The following is a 21535-nucleotide window of genomic DNA, read 5'->3' as shown; positions in this document are numbered from 1 at the left end:
AGCCTTACGTATGGCTTATTAAAACCAGAGCTCTTCCTCCCCCACTTCCGAAAGCTACTTAGATCTGGAATTGGGAATTGTTCCAATCTGTGCATGAGTCATGCCCTCTCAACAAGTTCAGGGGAAAATAAGTGCTTCATCATCAATACAGAAAATCAGCCTCTCTATAGTCTGTGCAAAGTACTTTGAAGGAAATAAAAACATGCTTACCTTAAATGATAGACCAAAAAAAGAAAAAAAAAACTTCTTTTTCACACAAACATGGAAAGAAGTATCTTACTAACTATGTGAAGAAAAGAAACATGTTTATAGTTTTATAAAAATATTTTCTGATAATTCTTAGTCAACCGATGCTATATTAAATCTTGAGCCTGCCAAAGGAAACGTGAGACAATACAACCAGTAAATTGATGGCCATCATTTCAAAGCAGCTGTTATGTCTTTACTTAGTGATAAGCACGCTTGCTACCTGACTTTATATAGCCATAAAACACTAGCTGGATCCGCTTATTGACGGTGCTCCGTGCTCATATGCTGAAGGCTTTTCATAGCTAAGATTTAGATTCAAGTCAGACTTAGACAACAAACTCTCATGTCATGTGTTTTCCATCAACAATTTATTATCAAACTACTAGTATTGAGAGGTTAAGTAATTTCCCATGAGCTAAAGATGGAATTTTCTTTAATCTGTATTATATTCTGTGAACATGAGTTTTTCAAGTCCTCATGAAAAACACACTAAAATGGAATATGTTATTTGAAACATAAGAAAGTAAACATTATTTCAGTAATAGCTGCATTGGTTGCCACATTTAAATGAATAAGTTAAGAACTTTACATATTTTTTAAAAATGAAAAACATCAGGTGAAAAGATACAAATGTTCAAAAAAGCTTTTAAGAAACGATAATAGCAATCAAGTCCCTTCTAATCCAGATAAGACACAGTGCAACCTATCAACATTAACAGTGGCTGTTTGCAATAACCACTATTTGTGAATATTAATTTTATATTTTTGATCCCACATATTTAAACCACAGAAGGAAAACCAATTCCTTCATTTGGGTGGTGTGATACAGAAAAAAAAAAAAAAGCTAGTGATCCCACATCACTCCTCACTCTTTCCCCCACTGAGCAGCGCTGAAGCGGATTTTGCAGTATATTTTTTGTACTTATATTGAAATATACAAACATATAAAGAACATATCAGATAAGTTATATTACAGTTTTCCATTATTCAGCAACTGCATATTTGAACTTATGAATGTAATGTGGATGTTTTCTTTAAGATATTAATTCACGTCATAAGGATGATTCTCAATCTTGGACGTGAATTAGAATGCTCTTACAAATGCCAGACTACAGGAGCCCCACCCCCAGGGACTCTGGTTCAGTTGGCCTGGGTGGGGCCTTGACTTCCAACTCTCTCATCAGCTCTCCAGTGTAGCTAGTTAGAACCACTCACTTAAACATTTCCAAACAGGCTGCAAATGCCCGCAGTATGCCTGAGCTGTCCTGGTATGCACCTTCCCCAAAAGGCCTCTCTGCAATATCCCTGCCGGGGGAGGGGGGGGGAATGGAGGCGAGGGGGAGGTCAGGGGGGGTTGGGAATGGAGTGGGGGTGTGGGGGTGCAGGAAAGGCGGGGAGGCAAAGCTGAAGTTTTAAATGTTACCAGACAACGGACAAGAATTTAAACAGAATAAACAAACAAACAACGACAAAACAGTCCAGTCATCCTGTCAGAAATAGTAATGTGCCTGCAAAAGACTTAGTAGGGCCAGGAACTTCAGAAGCCCAGAGTTGACTAAATCCTGGAGATTTGCCCTTGCCTGCAGATGGAGGCTCCACAGGAAGCCACACCCAGACCTTCCTATTTCCAGACTGGCACCTCCCAGGAGGGTGCAAAAACTAGTTTGGCTTCTCGGTTTGGGATGGCTGTCTAGCCGCCCCAGCCAGCTCCCTTGCTTTGTCCTGGTGAGAGGCACTAGCTTGATCAATTAGTTCTCTCGCTTTTGATGCGCCATTCAAGAAGCACTTGAGGGACTGGAGCCAGACTTACACGGCTGCAGCAAAGCCGAGGAGTTCTAATCCGCTTCTTACATTGTTACAGTGGAGTGAATTTGGGTTTTGTTTTGAGTTATTTTGAATGTCCTGTTTCTTTAAATGACCTTTCACTCCCCTCCCTTCCCCTACACCTCCAAGCCCACCCTTTTCTTGCTTAACTCTCCACTCAGCCAACTTTTCGAATCCCCAGCCCAGTTTGTGTCTTCCTACTTTTCTTGGAGTGGGACCTGCCCCGGAGCATGGTCGACGAACCCTCTTGCCGTCTTGAAGCAGTGGGGCAAACGTTTTGAGAGAACAGATTGATGGGTTCATTTTTTTTTAAAATGGAGACTAAAATTGAAGAAACGAAAAGCATAGGAAAAGGGAAAAAGAAGAATGAGTGATCTTAAAGCAGACAGACCCTGGCAGATATAAGACCATATTATCCTGAGTAAAGGTGTGGAAGGGAAAGAGAAAGAGAAAGAAGCCCAAATCAGAACTCTGTGTGTGTGTAATTTTTTTTAATAAAATAATTGTTAGTCACATAGCTTTAACACTACACTTTTAGATTTTAATGTCTTTACCCTCCAAAACAGAACCGCTAGGTGTTTCAAGTTTCGGTAAAGGAGAGCTTTGTCCAGCCCAAATCACAGTGATGTAAGAACTCGCCGGACAGCCTGCAAACTGCGGTGAGTGTGACCATCAGAGTGGGTCACTGGGACATCTGGGCGGGGTGCGGCCTCTGCCTGGTCAAACAGCTGGAGCCAGGAGCGCCGCCGCTGCAAGGCCCCGCCCCTTACGTCACGGGGGCGGGACCGCGGGAGATTGGCGTTCCGCGGAAGCTCCGTCCCTCGGGAGCCCGGGAGGCCTGGAGGAGGCAGAGATTCCTGCTCCGCCGGCTCCCGGCGCCCGTGCTCCACACGCGGAGTTGGGCAGCCGAGAAATCGGTTTTGTTCTGCTTCGCAAAGGCGAATGGCTGGCTTGAAAGCATAACTCACCCCGCCCTTTGGATCCCAGCTCGGTTCCCTTCTAGCACCTTGGGTTCCGCGGTGACCATGCTGTGATGAGCGCCCAGGGAGGGACAGGTAAGAGAGACGCCGCTGAGCCGTCCCCGCCCGGCCTCTGCTCACTCTCAGCCCAGCTGTGCCTCGGGCTAGTGACAGCTTTTCTGCCACTTCTGGTGCGGGACGGGACTTGAAAATGGAGAAGCGATCACACCATTTCAGTTATTTGATTTCTACCTCTTTTGTAAAAGATGAACTGCACACACTTGCGCCTTCACACAGGCTTGCACAGACGTTTGTCGTTGCGTTTCGAAATCCAGTAGTTTAAGGCAGCGTTGACTGTCTGCACGCCTCCCCCTGGTAAATGAAACTGTTGGTGCTTTCTTCCAGCGAGTAAACCGCGGGTTGATCCCTAGGGAGGAAAAGGTATTTGTGTGTTTGTGTTGGAACTTGTTGTGAAACTGTTTTGAACGGAATGCTGAAAATAATTAAATAAAAGGATGTCCGCATTCTTTCTTGTGTACTCTAACTTTGAAGAACTTAGTTGTTCTTGGGGGGCTCGCTTTATCTGACATCATAAAACTTGTTTTATTTCACCGCGTCAGTAGGGAAAGATGTGGGCTAGTCGATGCATTCCTCCAACCTGGGAAATCAGAAGGTTGGTATGGGACTATGTGCCTTTAGAATAAATATATTCAAAGTATGCTCATTATGGTATTTAGGATAGGACTACTAAAATTCCTCCTGGCTTTGTTTCAAGACAGCTGTTGCAGCTGTTCACATGGAAGAAGACAATTCAATTGGCTCAAAGCAAACCTATCTAACTCCAGTCGATCTTGAAAGATGTTCAAAGGAAGATAGGGGCTCCTTCTGGCCAATGTTTCTGTATCTCCGGTTAAAGGTTAAAGTTTGCTAGGCCGTGCTTTAAAAAACAAAACAAAACACAAACCTCTTGCTTTCTTCAGATTAAAAATGAGGCTCGTGAGCTTTGTAGCAGAATGGTTAGTTCAGTGTCCTGCATAAGCCCCAACTGCAGTTCATCCTTAAAGATAATGAGGAATTCTTACAGATTTTTATTCTCACTTAGATTTATCTTATAGAGCTCTATCCTAATAGCTTGTATGTATCAGAATGAGATCAAACTGTTGAAAGAAGTTAATAGAGAAAAGAGAAGAACTTTTCAACCATTAATTTATTTAACCTAACATGTGTGGTGTGGGGAAAAATGGAAAATTCAGCAATCTGAAACAGTATATGGGGGAATGTTTGACCTTCCTGTAACAAAAACTGAATGTTTCTCCTCCTTGGTGACTAAATAACAGGATGTTATTTATTTTCAGTTAATGGAAGGAAAATGTTTAGGATTTGGCTATAACTTATTATAGGATTGATGACTCTATTGGGCAGCCTTAATTCTAGTATCAATTTTTAAAGAATTTAAAACAATGGTCACACATTAAAGCCTTCATTCCATGTTTGACCTACTGTTTAAGTAAGGTGGAAATCCCCTCCCATAGCATTTTTAATACATTTTTTAAATACCACAAGCAACATCATTGGGGGACCATGAAGAACGCATCATTGAGGACACACATAACAGTCATCAGTGATTAAGCAAGGAGAGCGTCCTACCTCGGGAACCTTGTGCTGGACACAATCACCACACATGGTTAACAGATACAGTTTGGAGTAGCTTTCCTGGATCCCCACACACTCAGCACCCAGTCTAGCTCAGAAATGATGACGCTTAGCCCATGCTGTATATAATAAGGGGGGTTGTGGGAACTCTGCAAGAGTGAGCTGAGATACCACTTACGTGGTCTACATTCAGACACATTGCTTTTATTAAGAGAGTGATTGTGTTTTTCCTGACAACTAAGATATATTTATTAATCTGGAAAGTACAAATTAATGCCACAAAATCAAAACTGTGACATTATCACCTATAATCTCTCTTTCTAACATAAGAGCTATTGGCATTTGGATTATTTCTCATCAGTAAATTAGTTTTTGTATTTTTTTTAATTCTAGAAGTAAGATACCATTTCGCAACTGTTTGCATTTTTCCTATCAAGGACATCCTTCCATATCACTTGCTTTGACTTGTTTTCCCCAGTTTGTGTGCAAACACGGAGATTTATTACTATGATGAAATTCTTTTAAATTATTGGGGTGTTTATACACATCCCAAACTTAGAAATTCCAATTTTTTTCTTTATGAACTGTCAATTTATGTCTACTTTCTTCAGATTTATTTATTTTGTTATTTCATGTGAATGAGTGTTTTACCTGCATGTAGGCATGTGTATCATGTGCTTGTCTGGGGCCAGAAGAGGTCCTCAGATCCTCTGGGACTGGAATTATAGTTGTGAGCCACCATGTGGGCCCTAGGATTTGAACCCAGGTCCTCTATAAGAGCAAAAACTACTCTTAGACACTGAGCTAATTCTCCAGCCCTACATCTACTTTTCATTGAAGATCATTCTTATGTGTTTTAGATCTACCACTGTCTTATAGGTTGCTATAGCAAATTAGTATAAACTGTATAGTTTTTTTTTAAGGAAAAGGACAGAGATTCACTTCTTAACATTCAAGAGACTAGGAGATTTGGGATCATGGTGCTAAAAAGGTATTTGTGTTGTAGGAGGCCGAAGGTATTTGTGTTGTAGGAGGCCGCTTGTTTGTTTCGGCTGCCCAGACTCAAAATAAACACTCAGAAACTATATTATTTAAATCACTGCTTGGCCAATCACTTAAATGATTGCTAGCTAGCTCTTATATCTTTGGTTAACCCATTTCTTTTAATCTGTGTATCACTGCGTGGCTGTGGCTTACCAGGTAAAGTATTGTCCGGCATCTGGCATCTGTCTCCAGCGGGGCTACATAGCTTCTCCTTGATTCTGCCTACTCTCTCTCTCTCTCTCTATATATACACACACACACACACACACACACACACACACACACACACACATATATATATATATATATATGTACACATATCTTCCAGCCTGGCTATAGTCTATTAAGCCATTGGCCAAAAGAAACTTCTTTATTCATTAACCAATAAAAGCAACATATATACACAATGACCTTCCACACCATTTCCCCTTTTCTGTTTAAATAAAAAGGAAGGTTTTAACTTTAACACAGAAAAATTACATATAACAAAACAGGTATCAAGCAAGAATTACAGTTACAATATTTATATCTACTTTTTCTTTTATTATAACTAAGAAAACTGTAATTATAACTATCTATTTTTTAACTCCATCAAAGATCCCAGAAAGAAATAATATTACCTAAGTAAGCAGGAAGTGTATTGTAAGCAGCTTCCAAACTCTAGAATAACAGAGACATTTTGCTGCCTGGACAGTCACCCAAAGTTTTTCTGTAAATTTGAGCATCCATCTTTAGCCTACAGGGCCATAGTATCCAGCAGACTTTTCCATGAAGCAGGAAATAAGAAGATCTGTTTGCCATGTATTGGCAAAGTCCATCAGTTGCTTTCTTCTGTGTCCTGCAGAATGTCTGGCAGACTCTTATGAAGCAGGAACCCTGAAGGATCATCTTACCTTTAGGGAAATTCAGCAGTCATTTCTCTGTGGGTCCTGCATGTCTAGTTCATATAGTATAACATCAAGCAGTCCAGGCAAGAGCAGTTTCTTGCTCAAATGGCTAACAAACTCCATAAGGAGCCTCTTCAATGCCCATCTTCCTCTTGAAGTAATTGGTGCTGCCAAGAGCAGATGTGTCTCATGTCATGAAAAGTCCTAAGTTATTAAAACATTTTAAATGCCATATTTTGAAGGTCTCTGAAAGATTTGAAGAATACCTGCCTAACTGAAATATATCTCTATATATCTAGAAAACCTAACTCACATGACTGCAAGCTTGACTATTATAGATGATTATCTATTAACCTATATTTCTTAATTATACATTACATTTTAAAATGAGCTACACAAATACAATTCTTTAATCAAGAGCAGAAATATACATATAACAAAACTAACCTTAAGTTTGTATCAATAAACCAAGATCCATACCAATGCAAATCTTTATAGCATCTCCCCCTTTAAATGTAAACACACATTTATAAACAATATTTGGGAATATGGTGCTTTTTGTTAGGTGAAGTATTTTTGGGGGTGTTCATGACGACCTTTTGGGTGTCTTGGTCCATCAAACCATGTTAGTCCGTAATTAATCCACAGGATTTTTTAGGTTTTATGTGGATTTATTCAGTCCCATGTTGGTATACTAATCTGTTGTAGTGGGTCGCTTGTTTGTTACTTGCTGCCTAGACTCGAAATAACCACTCAGAAACTATATTATTTAAATGACTACTTGGCCAATCACTTAAGTTTATTGCTAACTAGCTCTTATATCTTTGGTCAACCTATTTCTATTAATTTCTGTATCACCATGTGGCTGTAACTTACCTGGTAAAGTTTCATTCAGCATCTGGCATCTGTCTCCAGTGGGGCTACATGGCTTCTCCTTGTCTGCCTATACACACATACACACACACACACACACATATACATACATATATATACATACATACATACATATATATATATGTATATATATATCTTCCAGCCTGGCTATATTCTGTTAATCCATTGGCCGAAAGCAGCTTCTTTATTCATGAACCAATAAAAGCAACACATACACAACTGGACTTCCAACACCAGACTTGTTTCTCCTGAGCCAGGCTGTGAGGAAGTATGGTAGTCCCAATGCCCAGTTGGACATGTATGGGTTTGCCAGCTTCATATGGTCCTGGTCCATATGAATGAGTCAAGGAAAGGGATGCATGAATGAGATATTGGCATTGTACGGGTATAGTAATGGTAATAGGCAGAAGTCAGGCAAGCAGACAGTGCAGAACTCATAGAGCCACTCAGGGAAAGAACGATATGGCTCACAGCGAGTTGAGATACTCTTCTTGCCAGACACGTGCTGTTCTCGTCACAAGGAATCCTAAGAAATGCCTTGGAAAGTGTTCCCTTTCATGGGTCCTCATTGGAAAACTAATCTGAAGCTCATTGCCCCATTTTCCTAGGAAATTCCTTTCCTTTTGTCCCATTCCAGTGTCTCTCACACTTCTTGTGAGAAAATCTAATTTTTTTGTCCTAACACTTAAAACTTCGCTGGTCTGCATGTAGATCACTGTTTTAAGGCCCATCACTCCCTAATTTGTGCTGGACACTCCAGCTGGATGAAACTGCTCAGAGTCACCAAAATGTTTCCCACCTCCCTCCTTTTATGGCACTGCCTTTTCAAAGCCTGAAGCTTCCTCCTGGCAGGGTTCTAAGTGTCTGTCAAGGCTCACTTAAAATGCTCATTCCTGGGAAGCTTTTCTTCTCTCTTTCCATCCTCAGACCTCATACAGTGATTTTTTTTTTAATGGGACTTTTTTGTTTACCTTAATCCACACACTGTGTGATTGCCTTTCTTTGATCTTTAAAATTTGAATTGGCTATTTTCATCACGTGTTAGAGCTATATTATTCACTGCCAATGTGGTACCTAGGACAAGGTCAAGTAAATAAACCAGAGAAGGTAAGGGGAGATTTTTGTCTGTTTTGTGGCCTGCTTAGTTTCTGGCTTGTAGAGAAAAATCACTTTAATGAATGATTAAATGACCATGGGCTAGACACAGTGGGGTATTTAGTCATCATTAGAAAACCTTGGGGATAGATATTTCATTTGAGAGACTTGGAAAGCAAGGCTCAGAAAGGTTAGTGCTTGTATTAGTGGCCAGTTCTGAAGCTGTTGGCAGAGCTTGTGCTCCTTTGTGCAGATGCATATGATGCTATTTGAACATAGCTGATTACAGTATCAGTATTGATTCAAGGTCAATGTGTTGTTTCTCAGGACTCCATTTTATAATTCCATGACTGACCTTTTCTTCTTCTAACATGTTTAGATACCCAATGCAGCTTTTCTTTTTTCACCTTAGAATAAACTTTTTTTTTAATTGCACATCAGTTCTTAACATCACACCATCTTTAGTATTTGGTAATGGGATGAGGACAACAGAAGTGGTCAGATTCTGAAATAAGTATTAGACATATGTAGACAGAAGTCCCAAATAAACACACAGAGGCTTATATTAATTATAAACTGTTTGGCCTATTAGCTCAGGCTTATTACTAACTAGCTCTTACAACTTAAATGAACCCCGAATTCTTATCTATGTTTAACCTTGTGGCTTGGTACCTTTTCTCAGTAAGGCATTCTCACTTTGTTTCCTCTGCATCTGGCTGGTGACTACATCTCTGCCTTTCCTTTTCCCAGAATTCCGCTAGTCTGGTTGCCCTGCCAATACTTCCTTCCTGGCTATTGGCCAATCAACATTTTATTAAATCAATATAAGTGACAAATATTTACAGTGTACAAGAGTATTTTCCCACAGCAAACATACATAGCACATATAATAAAAGAGGGGGGCTGTGAGATAAACCACAGCTGGGGAAGACATGACTTTGTTCAATCACCAAAGAAGGCCTTTGATACTTCTAGTTCTATGCCAACCAATTTATTGTTCTTATTGACTTCCTTTTTGTTGTGGTAATAAATTGACCCACTTATTGTAGACTAGGGATGGCAGCATTACTGAGCTTTCAGTTCCTTTGGTTTCCTGGTGGCACATTTGACTGTGATAGCAGAGGTGGTAGGGTAGATTCATGCCTACTACCCATTGCTTTTACATAGGAAGCAGTGCCATTACCTGTGTTCCATCTCTTTATTTTGGCCTTGTAATAGTAGAAGGAGCTATACTTGACCTGCTGTCTGGTTTTGATTTTCTTCATCATTTTTTGAAGGAGGCATAGCAGCAGGTTCCATATTTACCAATGATTCTGAACTTCTTGGTGCATGTAACCTGTCACTGTGACCTAGACTCCAGAGCTTGCTGACTTCTGTTTTGTACCATGTACAGTTAGGTCTGTCCGTTCTTAGTGTTACATGCCATACTTGTCATGCTTAGCTAATGGACCTTAGAGACAATTGGACTATGTATGTTGAGACAGCTTAAATAATTGGCATATATAATCCAATCTTCAACAACATTATGTCATGTATTGAAGTCAGTTTTAGTCATTGAGAAAGAATGCTTATCCATGGAATATTTATAACAGACTTCAAGTCAACTGATAACTTCCAAAACCAAATTATTAGGTCTTAGGAATTAAGGTGTTCATCCACTGTACTGAAATGTATAATTCAACCAAATCTATAGTTTGACCAAAATAAGTGAAAGGGAATACCTGTCTTCTTTATTGTATGTCCAGGGATGCCATTGGCCTTAAGGGATATGTTTCAAAATTTGAGTCTTGATGTGCTTATTTGATTCATATTTAATAAATATATAATATGCATTAATATATAATTGGTAAATATATAAATATGTAGGTAAGGGTAATAATTTGTGAAAGATCTTTAGAAAATATTTGGTATTATATATTATTATGACATCTATTTCAAGTGCTCATTGGTTTTTAGAGGCTTAATACTTTCATTTTTAGCTATGAAAACTCATCTTCCTTATTACTATATTTTTTCATCATTCCTCAAATTATTTTCCTTTGCTCTAAATATTGTTATGTTTACTCATACAAAAATAAACGATATATAAAGAAAATATTTTGACTTGTTATTTTAAGAATAATATACACAGGGATGGAAATGCGTAGCTGCATTAGAAACAACATTGGACAATTCTTTGTGAGGAAGATAGAAATTTTAAGTAAGACTTTTCATAGTAGACTTGAATTGCCAGGTTAAAGTTTTCAGTGTAGTCCCTAGACCTGGGGCATTGGTATTGTCTGAGCTTGTTAGAAATGCAGTTTCTTAGCCCCTACTGTAGACCTCCTGAGTTGGAAATAGGACAGTCTGTACCTGGCAGGGAAAAAGACTGAGCCAGTATTTTACTCAGCACTTCCTGAGAGTCTGGGATGAATCAGAGAACTAATTTAGTGAAGATCCTCAGGTGAGCAGGCCAGCATATTCGCTGGGCTCTGAGAGGCAGGCCTGTTAGTCTTGGAGTTGGCTAAGCCTTCCTCTGGTCCGAGTGTGGAATATACAGAGAAACCCTGTGTCAAAAACCAGAAAACAAAATAAAACAATAACAATAAAAAATCCCCCTCCAAAATAACCCCAAACTTAAAGTATTGCATCTACCCCCTACCCCCAGTCCCAATAGTTTAAATGTAGAAGCATTTTATTAACTTCTGGCTGTGCAGTGATTCATCATAAATAGGCTTCAAAATGACAAGAGGCATTATACTTAGAATTAGAGTTAATTTTGGTCTTTAAAGATAAAAATGAGGGTCTATTTCATAATTCTGGAATAAACATGGTAAAAACAGAGGTTTTTATAAGGAGACACTTAAAAATCAAACTCGATTATAATACCTCAAAGTTAACCAGTCTTAACATTTTCAAAATATTCTATTAGAAATTATATGATGTATCAACTTCTGTGGTTTTTTTATATGGTTTTTTTATATTTAAAAATTTCCATCTCCTCCCCTCCTCCTCCCCCTTCCCTCCTCAACTTCTATGTTTTTTAAGGTTCTTTTCCAAAATATTTTCCTCATGTAAATCATAAATGCATACTTTGTGATATAGACTTTTATAAGAGATGAGCTCTAAGCAGATTAGTATGATGTTAATAGAACCTTTGAGGATGGAATTCAGTGAGGTGGGTCCCACAATGAGCTCCAACTTCAAATGAGTTCATGTCTAAATAAAGCTGATTTTGTTGTGCCATATTCTCATAAACTTCCAGCAGTCGTAGTAAGCCTCTTATCCAAGATGACTTAAATAATCAATGGCATTACTCACAAAGAAAGTCATACCTAGGAACAATAAGAGTTCACTTAGATATACGGTAGCTGGGGCGTTGTGACTGGATGTGAGCAGCTGCTTACTTGCTTACTTTGTGGTGCTGGGTAAAGTGAGTCTCTCTGAACCTCATTTTTCTCAACTTTAAGATGAAATATTTTGTTGGATATTTAAAGTTATTTTCACCTTTAAGTACTGAGTTTTTGAGTTTCCAAGCCATGTCATCTTAAAAAAAAGTTTTATTTATTTTAGGCGCGCGCGTGTGTGTGTGTGTGTGTGTGTGTGTGTGTGTGTGTGTGTGAATGTGAGTTTATGTGCATCACATGCATGCAGGCTCCTGTGGAGGATAGAAGAGGGTGTTGGATCCCTGGAACTGGAGTTACAGGGGTGTTGAGTGCCAGATGAGGGCAATAGCTCTGGAAATCAAACTCAGGTTCTCTTCAAGAGCAGTCAGTGCTCTTAACTATTGAGCCATCTCTCCAGCCCTAAGCCTTACTGTCTTTAAAATGCTTTTCCTGAATAGCAGACATGTCAATCTTTAACAATTAATAAGCATTCCTGTTATAGTATAACTACCATTTACTGGTCTTTTATATTTAGATACCTTGCGTTCTTATGAACTCCTAAGAACAAACCTACATGGTAGGTAATATTATCGCCATTTATCTTTTATGGAGAAATTGAGGGTTCTAAGAAATTCTGCTGGGGCTGAGTGATGGAGTTTGAATTTGAACAATTAACCAGTTGTACGTGATTTTTAAAAAAAATCTATCCTTTCCATTCTGTCACTTATCCCTCTGTTAAACAAAAGAACGGCTTGCTCTGATCCTGCCTTTCTCAGCAGCGTTCTTGATCTGGGGTCTCACGGGGAACCATTTTGGGTGCTGTAGGATACTTAACAGCCCTCCTTGTCCATCATATGACAAAAGTGTCTCTAGATATTGTCTACCTGGCCCCATTTCCCCATTTTCATAATCAGTAGTCTGAAGCTGAACAGAACTGCCTACTCTGGCAAAGGTGAGATGGCTTTAAGCCATTTTGAGGATAAAGACCAAATTGACCAAACAGATCTCTGGCAAAGGACCTGCTCATTCATTCAGTGCTTGTCATAATTGATCAGCATTCATCCTCCTAAAGTTTGTTTTGTTTGGAGAGAATTATTGCTAAGATGCATAATATAACCCCAGAACCTGACAGAACCTGACAGTAGTTAATGCATTTAAGAATAGTCCTTGGGTCCTTGCTCTGTGCTGACATTGCTCCGCTACCGTTAGAACAGTAAATGAGACGGCCACATGGGGATGTTGATTTAAACAACCTTAGCTCATTGCTCTCTATCTTCCTAATACTAATTTCAAGACTGTCTTCACAACCACAGTCCAGGGTGTTTACCACAGTTTACGTTCATACACACACACACACACACACACACACACACACACACACACACTTGTCACATGAAACAGGGGTTTGCTCCCTCTTTAGTGTGCACGAGGAAAGAAAGACCAGCAGGAGACTTGCCTTCTGCCAGGTTAACAAGATCCTTCGGTTCTAGTGTTCAAAGTGAACACTTCTCTATGTGCTTCCTTTCAGAACTTGTTTATTTATTTATTGCTTGGTGTTTTAATGTTCTGTTTTGCTCCAAAACCTGCCTGGCCCTGTTTGTCTCACGGTAGCTACTCTCTGAGGTTTTGGTTAATGAGGGAACCTCATGGGGCTCATGGCTGGTCCCTTTTTTAGACTGTGTACTCCTGCAGGCCAAAAATCACGGAGTTGGTGCAGGACATTGGCTTCAGTGCTGGGAAGTCCCATGCGAGTTTTTCAGTACCATTTACTAACTGGTGAGGACAGGAGGTATCTGAACAGCAGGTAATGGTTGTATGAAGTCAAGCCAGCCTTGTTAGTTTTGATCTTCACTTCGGTCTTACACTTCTTGAAGGCCGTAGAAGTCATGATTTATTTATTAACCTCTGTTTTGGAGTTAGAAGAGTGTCCTCTTTATAACAGCAGCCCTTTGGTGGAGGTGGGATGGGGGAAGGCTAGGAAACCATGTGTGCATATGCGTGGAGGTGGTGATGTAGGATGGATGACCCAGACAGTACTGAAGGCCCCGCCAGTACCTCAGCTCCCAGCACACTGGTGCTGAACTCCCAGAGAAGAAAATGTACCAGGTGCCTTGTGAAATGCAGGAGCATGGAGTACGTGTTGCCTGGCGATTTCCATCCCAGGAGGAATTCATTTTTACTTTCTGTGATGTCTTAAGTGGCCTGACAATATAGACTGCTCAGCAGAATGTCTTCCCCGAGAGCTGTAGAACAATGAGGTTTAAATACTTCGGCTATTTTAAAGGCTTGGTTCTACTTGTTTCATTTCATTTGCTACCCTGTTGTGTTTCATGATGAATGCCTACTTCGTGATTACATGCTGCAGTTCTTAGTGCAACTTCTTATGACTCTAGCCCGCGCAATAAAAGCTGTAGGGCGACACCAGGATACGCTGACTCCAAGGACTCCAGTCCAGGGCCGAGGGGACGAAGGCAGCTCAAGGGGACTGTGGCTGCACTGTATATAGGAGGGGTGCCATTCACTCATGCATTCGTTAGTTCAGTCTGCAAATATTCACGGAAGCTCTCTACTCGATCCTGTTCTGGGCTAAAGCTGTATTCATGAATGGAAAAGCAGCAGTTTCTACTCTGATGGGGGAGGGAAACTGAGAAAAGCTAAAATGCTAAAAGAATTGTCTGTTTGTAGAAAATGATAGAAAAGTTCAATAAAAAGTAAAGCACAGAATGGGCTTCATATGAGGAAGATCATGCACAGACATATGTTCTTGCTACAGTTAACATGAGAGCCATTACAGTTTTCCACTGAGGAAATAGCCATATCTAACTCTGGTTATAGCAGAGCAAGGGTCATGGAGATGGCCCTGGGGAAGTGGGGGTGGGGCTGGGAGGTAGGGGTGGAGCTGGGGGGTAGGTACTGCAGGAGATGATGAGGTGTGATGAGTTCCAGATTATTTTCAAACTAACAGAATTGGCTGACCGAGTGCATGTGGGGTATGAGGAAAAAGCCATCTACTCAAGGAGAGCAGAGAAGCTCTAATCTGTGCATCAGAAGGGTGTTGCAGCCACTATCTGGCTAAAGCGATCTGTGGTGGAGGCTGGTCTGAACATAGTATAATTAACTAGCTTAGTCTGCCATGTGTCTGTCTGGAGATGAGCTGCCTCCTCAGCAGCTCAGTGCGGGAGTCTGAGTTTTAGGAAGAAGGTGTGATTGAGAAGGTTGTCTGAGGGACCTTGAGAAAGCTCCTGCATTGATGACTTTGCTTTCCTTGATAAAAGAAATACGATCAGGCACAGAAAGGATATTGGAGGTTGGGAGATATTAGATATCAGAGGAGGAAGAAAAAATGCCTGAAACAATTGGGCATGGAGGCGTGAGTTACCAGACTGGATTCTCTGATTGCAGCCGTGCCGACTTGTGGTCTGTGGCAGCGAGTTTCAAACAGCTAATCTGGGATGGTCGCTTCCTTTCAGACCGTGGGTACTGAGACAGAATGCATACAGCTTCGCTGTCACTGCTTAGGACATGAGCAGAGCATGGGTTTTTCCAAGAAGGAAGCGAGAGAAGCAGAACAGGTGTAAAGAATATAAACGAGAGGGGTAGGTGTTGGTCATAGTATTTAAAACTGTCAAGGAGGAAAGAAAACCATGTGAGAATGATGGGCAGCAGAAAGGTACTTGACCTGATAGTGGTGGACGGAGCACTAGGTAAGGGAGTCTTCTGTGAAGTAACACTGTGTAAAGGTGAATTGTGCTTACATATGTTGGATCCTATTTCAAGTACCTGTGAAAAATCTTCTATTGACCGCATCTGATGTTTCCGAAATTAGCAAATACAAATGTTTAGGTAAATATTCCATCACAGATCATGGCAAGTGTTGAACAGAGTAAGTATTGTTGTGCTTTTATGTAGATAGTATTAATAGGTCACATATTAATAGCTACTGTTTATGATATTAATATTCCATATATTAATATCTATTAACATTAAAAAGCCAGATCTCAAAAGCATACTATGCCATTATTTTTATAGGATAGTATTTTAGAAGTATCTAGGGTTTCCAAAAGCAAATCATAGTATTAAAAATAACTATTTTCAATGTTTCAGTATATGTTTATTTGGTTTTCAAAATTGATTAAGGGAACTAGGAAGTCATTTGTAAATTTGGCTGAGACTGTGAATAGCACAAGGATATGTCTGTATACCTGCAATGTTCCCTCGCTTCTCGCCAACTAACTGATGCCGAGTAGCCACGGAAGGAGACTCATTTACCCATGTGATCCCTTCAAGAAAATAAGAGACTTATTAAAGAAGAGAAGCCCTGAAGCTTTCTGTATCTGAATGGACCATCTAAAACCATCCACCCATCTGTCCATCCATCCATCCATCCATCCATCCATCCATCCATCCATCCCTTCATCCATCCATCCGCCCATCCACCCATCTATCTCTCCAATAAATGTATCTGCTAATACATACTAATGTTTCCAAACATACAGTGGTCCATTTGTAATTTCGTTTGTCTGTGAGTTGATACCAAAACAATGCAGATTTGGTAGAAACAGTAATGTACTTCAGATTTTGAACTTTATTTCTTTCCCTAGACAAATGCGTGATATGATTCTCTCTCTTGGTGCTGAGCAACAGCAATGAGCATTGCTCCTGCTCAGCCATACAGTCACGTTGAGAAAGAACTGCTCTTTCACAGGGTACTGCTGTGTTGACAGCGGTCTGTGCAAACAGGTATCCGGTGAGTTACAGAGATGGGCCACACTGTGTTGAGGAACAGATGTGTTAGAGGATTCTGCCCAACTTTTGGCTAATGTCAACTTTCTGAACACATTGAAAGTGGACTAAGCCATGGTTCTCAGGAGCTTCGCTGTATTATATTTGACTCACAACATTTAAACTATGCCGCGATTTTACCAGACTATAACCCTATCCTAAATAGAGGAATATCTATGTACAAAATATTGAGTTGGATATAGCTCAGTAGCAGAATACTTGCCCAGCATGTGTGAGACCGTGACTATAAAACTCAGTATCTCACACTCATAGATAAATGCATATACATTTATTATATACATGAGTTCACATATATTTGCATGTACAAATGTGGCATAACATACATATGTGTACATGAGTAATATATACACATGTAAATATAAATTCTATATGTAAAAATTTATTTTCACATTAAAGAATTGAAGAAACTTTCTATTTAACATGTTTGGAAATTAAAAAAAAGTTCCTTTTCTAGTACAAAACAATACATCTTCATAGGCACCTCAGTCACATATTATCCCTCTGCTATTTTTTTAACCTCAAAATAAACCTGTTTATTCGAAAAGCCTAACCTGGCCACTCATCAGGAAGGATATATAAATGTGAGAGTCATCTTCATGATGTCGTCTATGTGCGTGTGTCGGGGTTGAGAACCTCCCTCAGCCTCCATGAGAGGCTGCTCCTCGGATGTGGAACCTGAGCCACTTCTGTCTGTTCCTAAGCATCACCTGTGGCGTGTGGCATGTAGTGGGTTGTCAGGGCATGTTTGCTGAATGACTTGGGAACAGAATGGGGTTAGCTTTAAGCATTGTTTCTAACAAGGTATAAGGGCGATGCACCTGATTTGACTTGAACTTTCCCTGTTTAGGGCCCATAAAAATAACAAAACCATCATAAATATTTCCCTCTTAGAGGTATAGTGGAAGTATGACTACCTAACACCCTGGTCTGTGATAGTGGTTATTCGTTATCAAAAGTAATTACTTTATAGCACTGTTTTGAGTGAGGCAGTACCCTTGCCTGGGCTCATGTATATGCCTAAAATGTAGGATATGTATGCCTAGATGGGATTTAGTTCAAAAAGCTCAGTACAAAGAAATATTACATAGCATTCAAAAGTCCAAGTTTATATCATTCAGAGATCCCACTTACCCAGTGTGGAAAATGGATAATATAGCTTCCTTATCCAAGAGCCACCGCTCTTGTGATAAAAGCTGGCTCTTGTCATTGCAAAGCCCTACATTAGATACAGCCAGACACTTTCCATGCTTATCTTTGTGCCTAAGGAATACGTGAGGCAAAGGAAAGACGCTCTGTTTTCGTTGGTAACAGGATAACCACTGCTAAGGGAGCCGTGCCAATATCGGACCTGATAGAGCAAAGATGCCCACAAATAAATCAAGCAATCTCACTGCCATCCCCACAACACGTAAGATAAAGAATCAGTCTCCCCAAGAGCTAAGCCTCTTGTAGAGAGTGTGAGAAAACTGGGTGCTAGATAGCATAGCAAGCTCGAGTTTTACGAGGATGCCCTGTGCTTCGGGCGTGAATGTCTCTGATATACAGCCAATGAGACTTTCCTGAGATGAATTTTCTATGAAAGAATTCCTGTCTCATATTTGCTGTAAATTTCTCAATACTCACTATTAACTCTGACAGATAAACAGGATTTAGAGCGTAGAAAAACTTTGATATTTTGTTAGTGTTTTCTTCTGTCAGTTGTAAAAAGGAGGGTATAATTCTCTCAAGGTGGAGATCCATCATTCTTCATTGCTAAGCTTTTGGGAATGGTGGTTGAAAGGGATAGTAATAGTATTAAAGTCTAAAGAACTAATCGTTAAGACCTACTAACCTGAAGGTGGTGGTGGGTGTGTCAACTTTACCTTTCTATGCTTTTGGTCCACTTCTGCCTTTGCCCATGAGGATCTGTTTGTACCAACTGTCAAACTATTGGTATATTGCCTTGGTCTTCATGTTAAAATGAAATGGGCTTCCCAACCATGTGTGCTATAGCATGCTTAGCACCACCTGCAAGCTAGTTAAATATGCTTGTTTTGGGGCTCCATCCCAGACCTGCTGGGTCAGAAGCCAAAGGGCCGAGGTTCAAGAGATTCGGATGCATGCGGAGAAAGACTATCTTGAAGTGACTGTATGTGAACCCATGTTTGTCTTTTAGACGGATGACCTCATGTGTGTAATTGAAGTTGTTTGTCGGCTGGCGGTGACCTCTGAAACTTTCGAGTGCTAACTGGACCCAAGAGAATTCATTATCCTGTATTTACCTTTTGATAATCTTTCCTGCTTCCAGCTTGCCAAATTAAGCATTCATCAAGGGAAATGGAGTTTTGAGAACTTAGTGTGTTTTTAAGTGATTTGTGTATAGTAAGTGACTTTAATGGGCACCATATACAGTATAGTTTAGTAGTAAAAGATTGTGTGCGTATGCGTATTCTAGGAAACAAATGCCTCAGGAAATTAGTTCAGAACAGGGGAGTATCTAAATCATAAACATTGTTTGGTTTCAACTGATCATCTTTGAATTGGAAGTGCTCACTTCTTTGTATGGTTTTAAAATATGCTTTTCTTTCCTTTTTCCTTTTTCTTTCTTTCTTTCTTCTTCATTATTTTTTATTTTTATTTTTTATCAAGACAGGGTTTCTCTGTAGTTTTGGAGCCTGTCTTGGAACTCACTCTGTAGACCAGGCTGGCCTCAAACTCACAGAGATTCACCTGTCTCTGCCTCCCAAGTACTGGGATTAAAGACGCCATAAAAATCTTATTGTTTGAGGATTTCATACATGTATATAATGTGTTTTGATCAAATCTGTCCGTCATCCCTTCACCTATATAAATTTTGAGTGTACAAAACTAATACTATGTATTATTTGTACATAGATAAATATGCAAAACTGTTCTTAAAATGTATGAGAATGATACAAACTAACTTCAGAATAGCGATTCTTCTAAGGAAGTAAGGAAAGTTGGTGGAAGACTGAAGAGGTGGTGATCCAGCTATATCCATATTCTCTGCTGTTTTTTTACTTTCTTTTTTATTTCTTCTTTCTGTCTTTAACATCATGTATCTCCATCCCATTCATTTCCCCCTCCCTTTGTATCCGCCATCCGCCCCTGCAACCCCCCCATTTAAAAATAAAATAAATTTGAAGCAAAAAATTAAAAAAAAAAAAAACAACTTTGTCATGGAAACTGCAGTGTGACACAGTGAGTCAGTCACACAGTAAACCCTTTTATCATATATCTTTACTTGCAAGTGTTCTTGGCAAAGAGTCAATGGTCTGGTTTGAGGTTTCTGTTTATTGCTATGCTACGGATGCTGGTCCCTCACTGGAACTCCTCTTGGTTATCCTTGTTGTCCTGTGTCGTGGAGATCCTGGAGCTTTGGGTCTGCAGGACTGGTCCCTTCCTGTGCTCCAGCAGATCACAGATGCAGTAGATGCTGGGCTAGGCCAGCACATAACCCTGCTTCTGGGCCTGGGTATTGCAGGGTTGTCAGCCCGCCAGCTCTCCCTTGTCCTCACTACTAGGGCGAGCTCTCCTGCATTGCCCTAAATAGTTCACCCCTTGTGGAGATGAGCAAGGGGTGGGGCCAGCTCTCCTGCTTTCTCCCACACCAGCACCTTCAGGGGCAGCTCTGCTGTGTTGACCAGGCAAGGCTAGACCTGTTCTCCGCAGTGCTGCAGCTGATGGGAAACAATGTGCAGCTCTCCTGCTCTTATGACCTCAGTTCCAGCTCTCCCACCTGACTCGGGGGTTAATGAGGTTGGGGATGGAGCAGGCATCTCTCCTTGGCCATGCCGCCAAAAAATATTTTTCTTAATCCTCAAGTCAGAGTGCCTACCAGTGGCCGAGAATCAGGTGACCTATGCTGTAGGAACTTGGGGTTGTCAGCAGAACACAATGATGAGGCAGCTACTGGAAAAATACGGCCACATCTTGGGCACCAGGAATGGTCTTGAAAAATACCTTCAAAGGGTTCCACACTAAGCTGTGCTATGGAGCTTCTATCTCCCCAGGGTCGGAAGACGGGGAGGGTGTTGCTGTCCTTAGCTGTTTAGGTGCTTAGAAAGCACTCTAGGTAACTGCAGAGTGAAGTCACCAGAAGATGAATGCAGCCAGTGCTTGAGCAGGAGTTAGAGTTTAGAAAATTAAACACAGATGAGTATTTGGGGTACGGTTGTTACTACTATCATCCATGCATACAGACTCTCAACTAATACAGCAATAATTAACCTTTACCTAGCACTTGTAATATTATTCTGAGGAGCTGCCGTATTCATTTGAGGCTTACAGCCCTTTGAGTGACGTTAACTGGTAAGGGAGCTACCAGGAGTGGACATTGGTTGCTGGACTCACTGTTCTTAATCACGGCTACACTCTTCACTGATCTTACAGGCACAAGAGCAGAGAAACCTGTGCTTTTCTGAAAGAGTTGCTCAGACCTGGAGGAGTGGGCTGCTTCTGTCATTGCTGTATTGATGCAATCATAAGCCAACATTAATGACCCCTTATTTCCCAAGCTTAGATCTTTCACCCCTGCTTCTAAGAGCAAGACAGCAGTACTGAATTTGTGTTTCCTTTTCCAATATAACCACTTTTCTCTAAAAGTGCAGTGATCAACAGATTTTTGTTGATCATCTAGCTTTGGCCAAGCACCAAAGAGAGGCATGGAGAGCAATTGCCTAAGTTCCCTACTGAAAAAGGAAGGCACTTGCAACACACTGCCAAGTCCAATGACTGAGCCATGCTAAGGGTTGAACATGGG

The 21535-nt window shown here is 40.5% G+C and overlaps 1 protein-coding gene across 1 annotated transcript in view; it reads left to right on the top strand.

The window, feature by feature from the left end:
- Positions 1-2946: 2946 nt before the first annotated feature.
- Atp10d (ATPase phospholipid transporting 10D (putative)) overlaps positions 2947-21535 on the top strand; it is a 96328-nt gene continuing 77739 nt past the window's right edge. Inside the window, exon 1 of the mRNA XM_038330770.1 lies at positions 2947-3128. The gene's annotated coding sequence lies outside the window, so the exon portion shown is untranslated. The remainder of the gene's footprint in view (positions 3129-21535) is intronic.

This window comes from Arvicola amphibius, chromosome 1, assembly GCF_903992535.2.
Source record: "Arvicola amphibius chromosome 1, mArvAmp1.2, whole genome shotgun sequence".
Classification (NCBI taxonomy): Eukaryota; Metazoa; Chordata; class Mammalia; order Rodentia; family Cricetidae; genus Arvicola; species Arvicola amphibius.
Note: the sequence above shows the minus strand (reverse complement) of the source record. Positions and strands in the feature narration are given on the sequence as shown.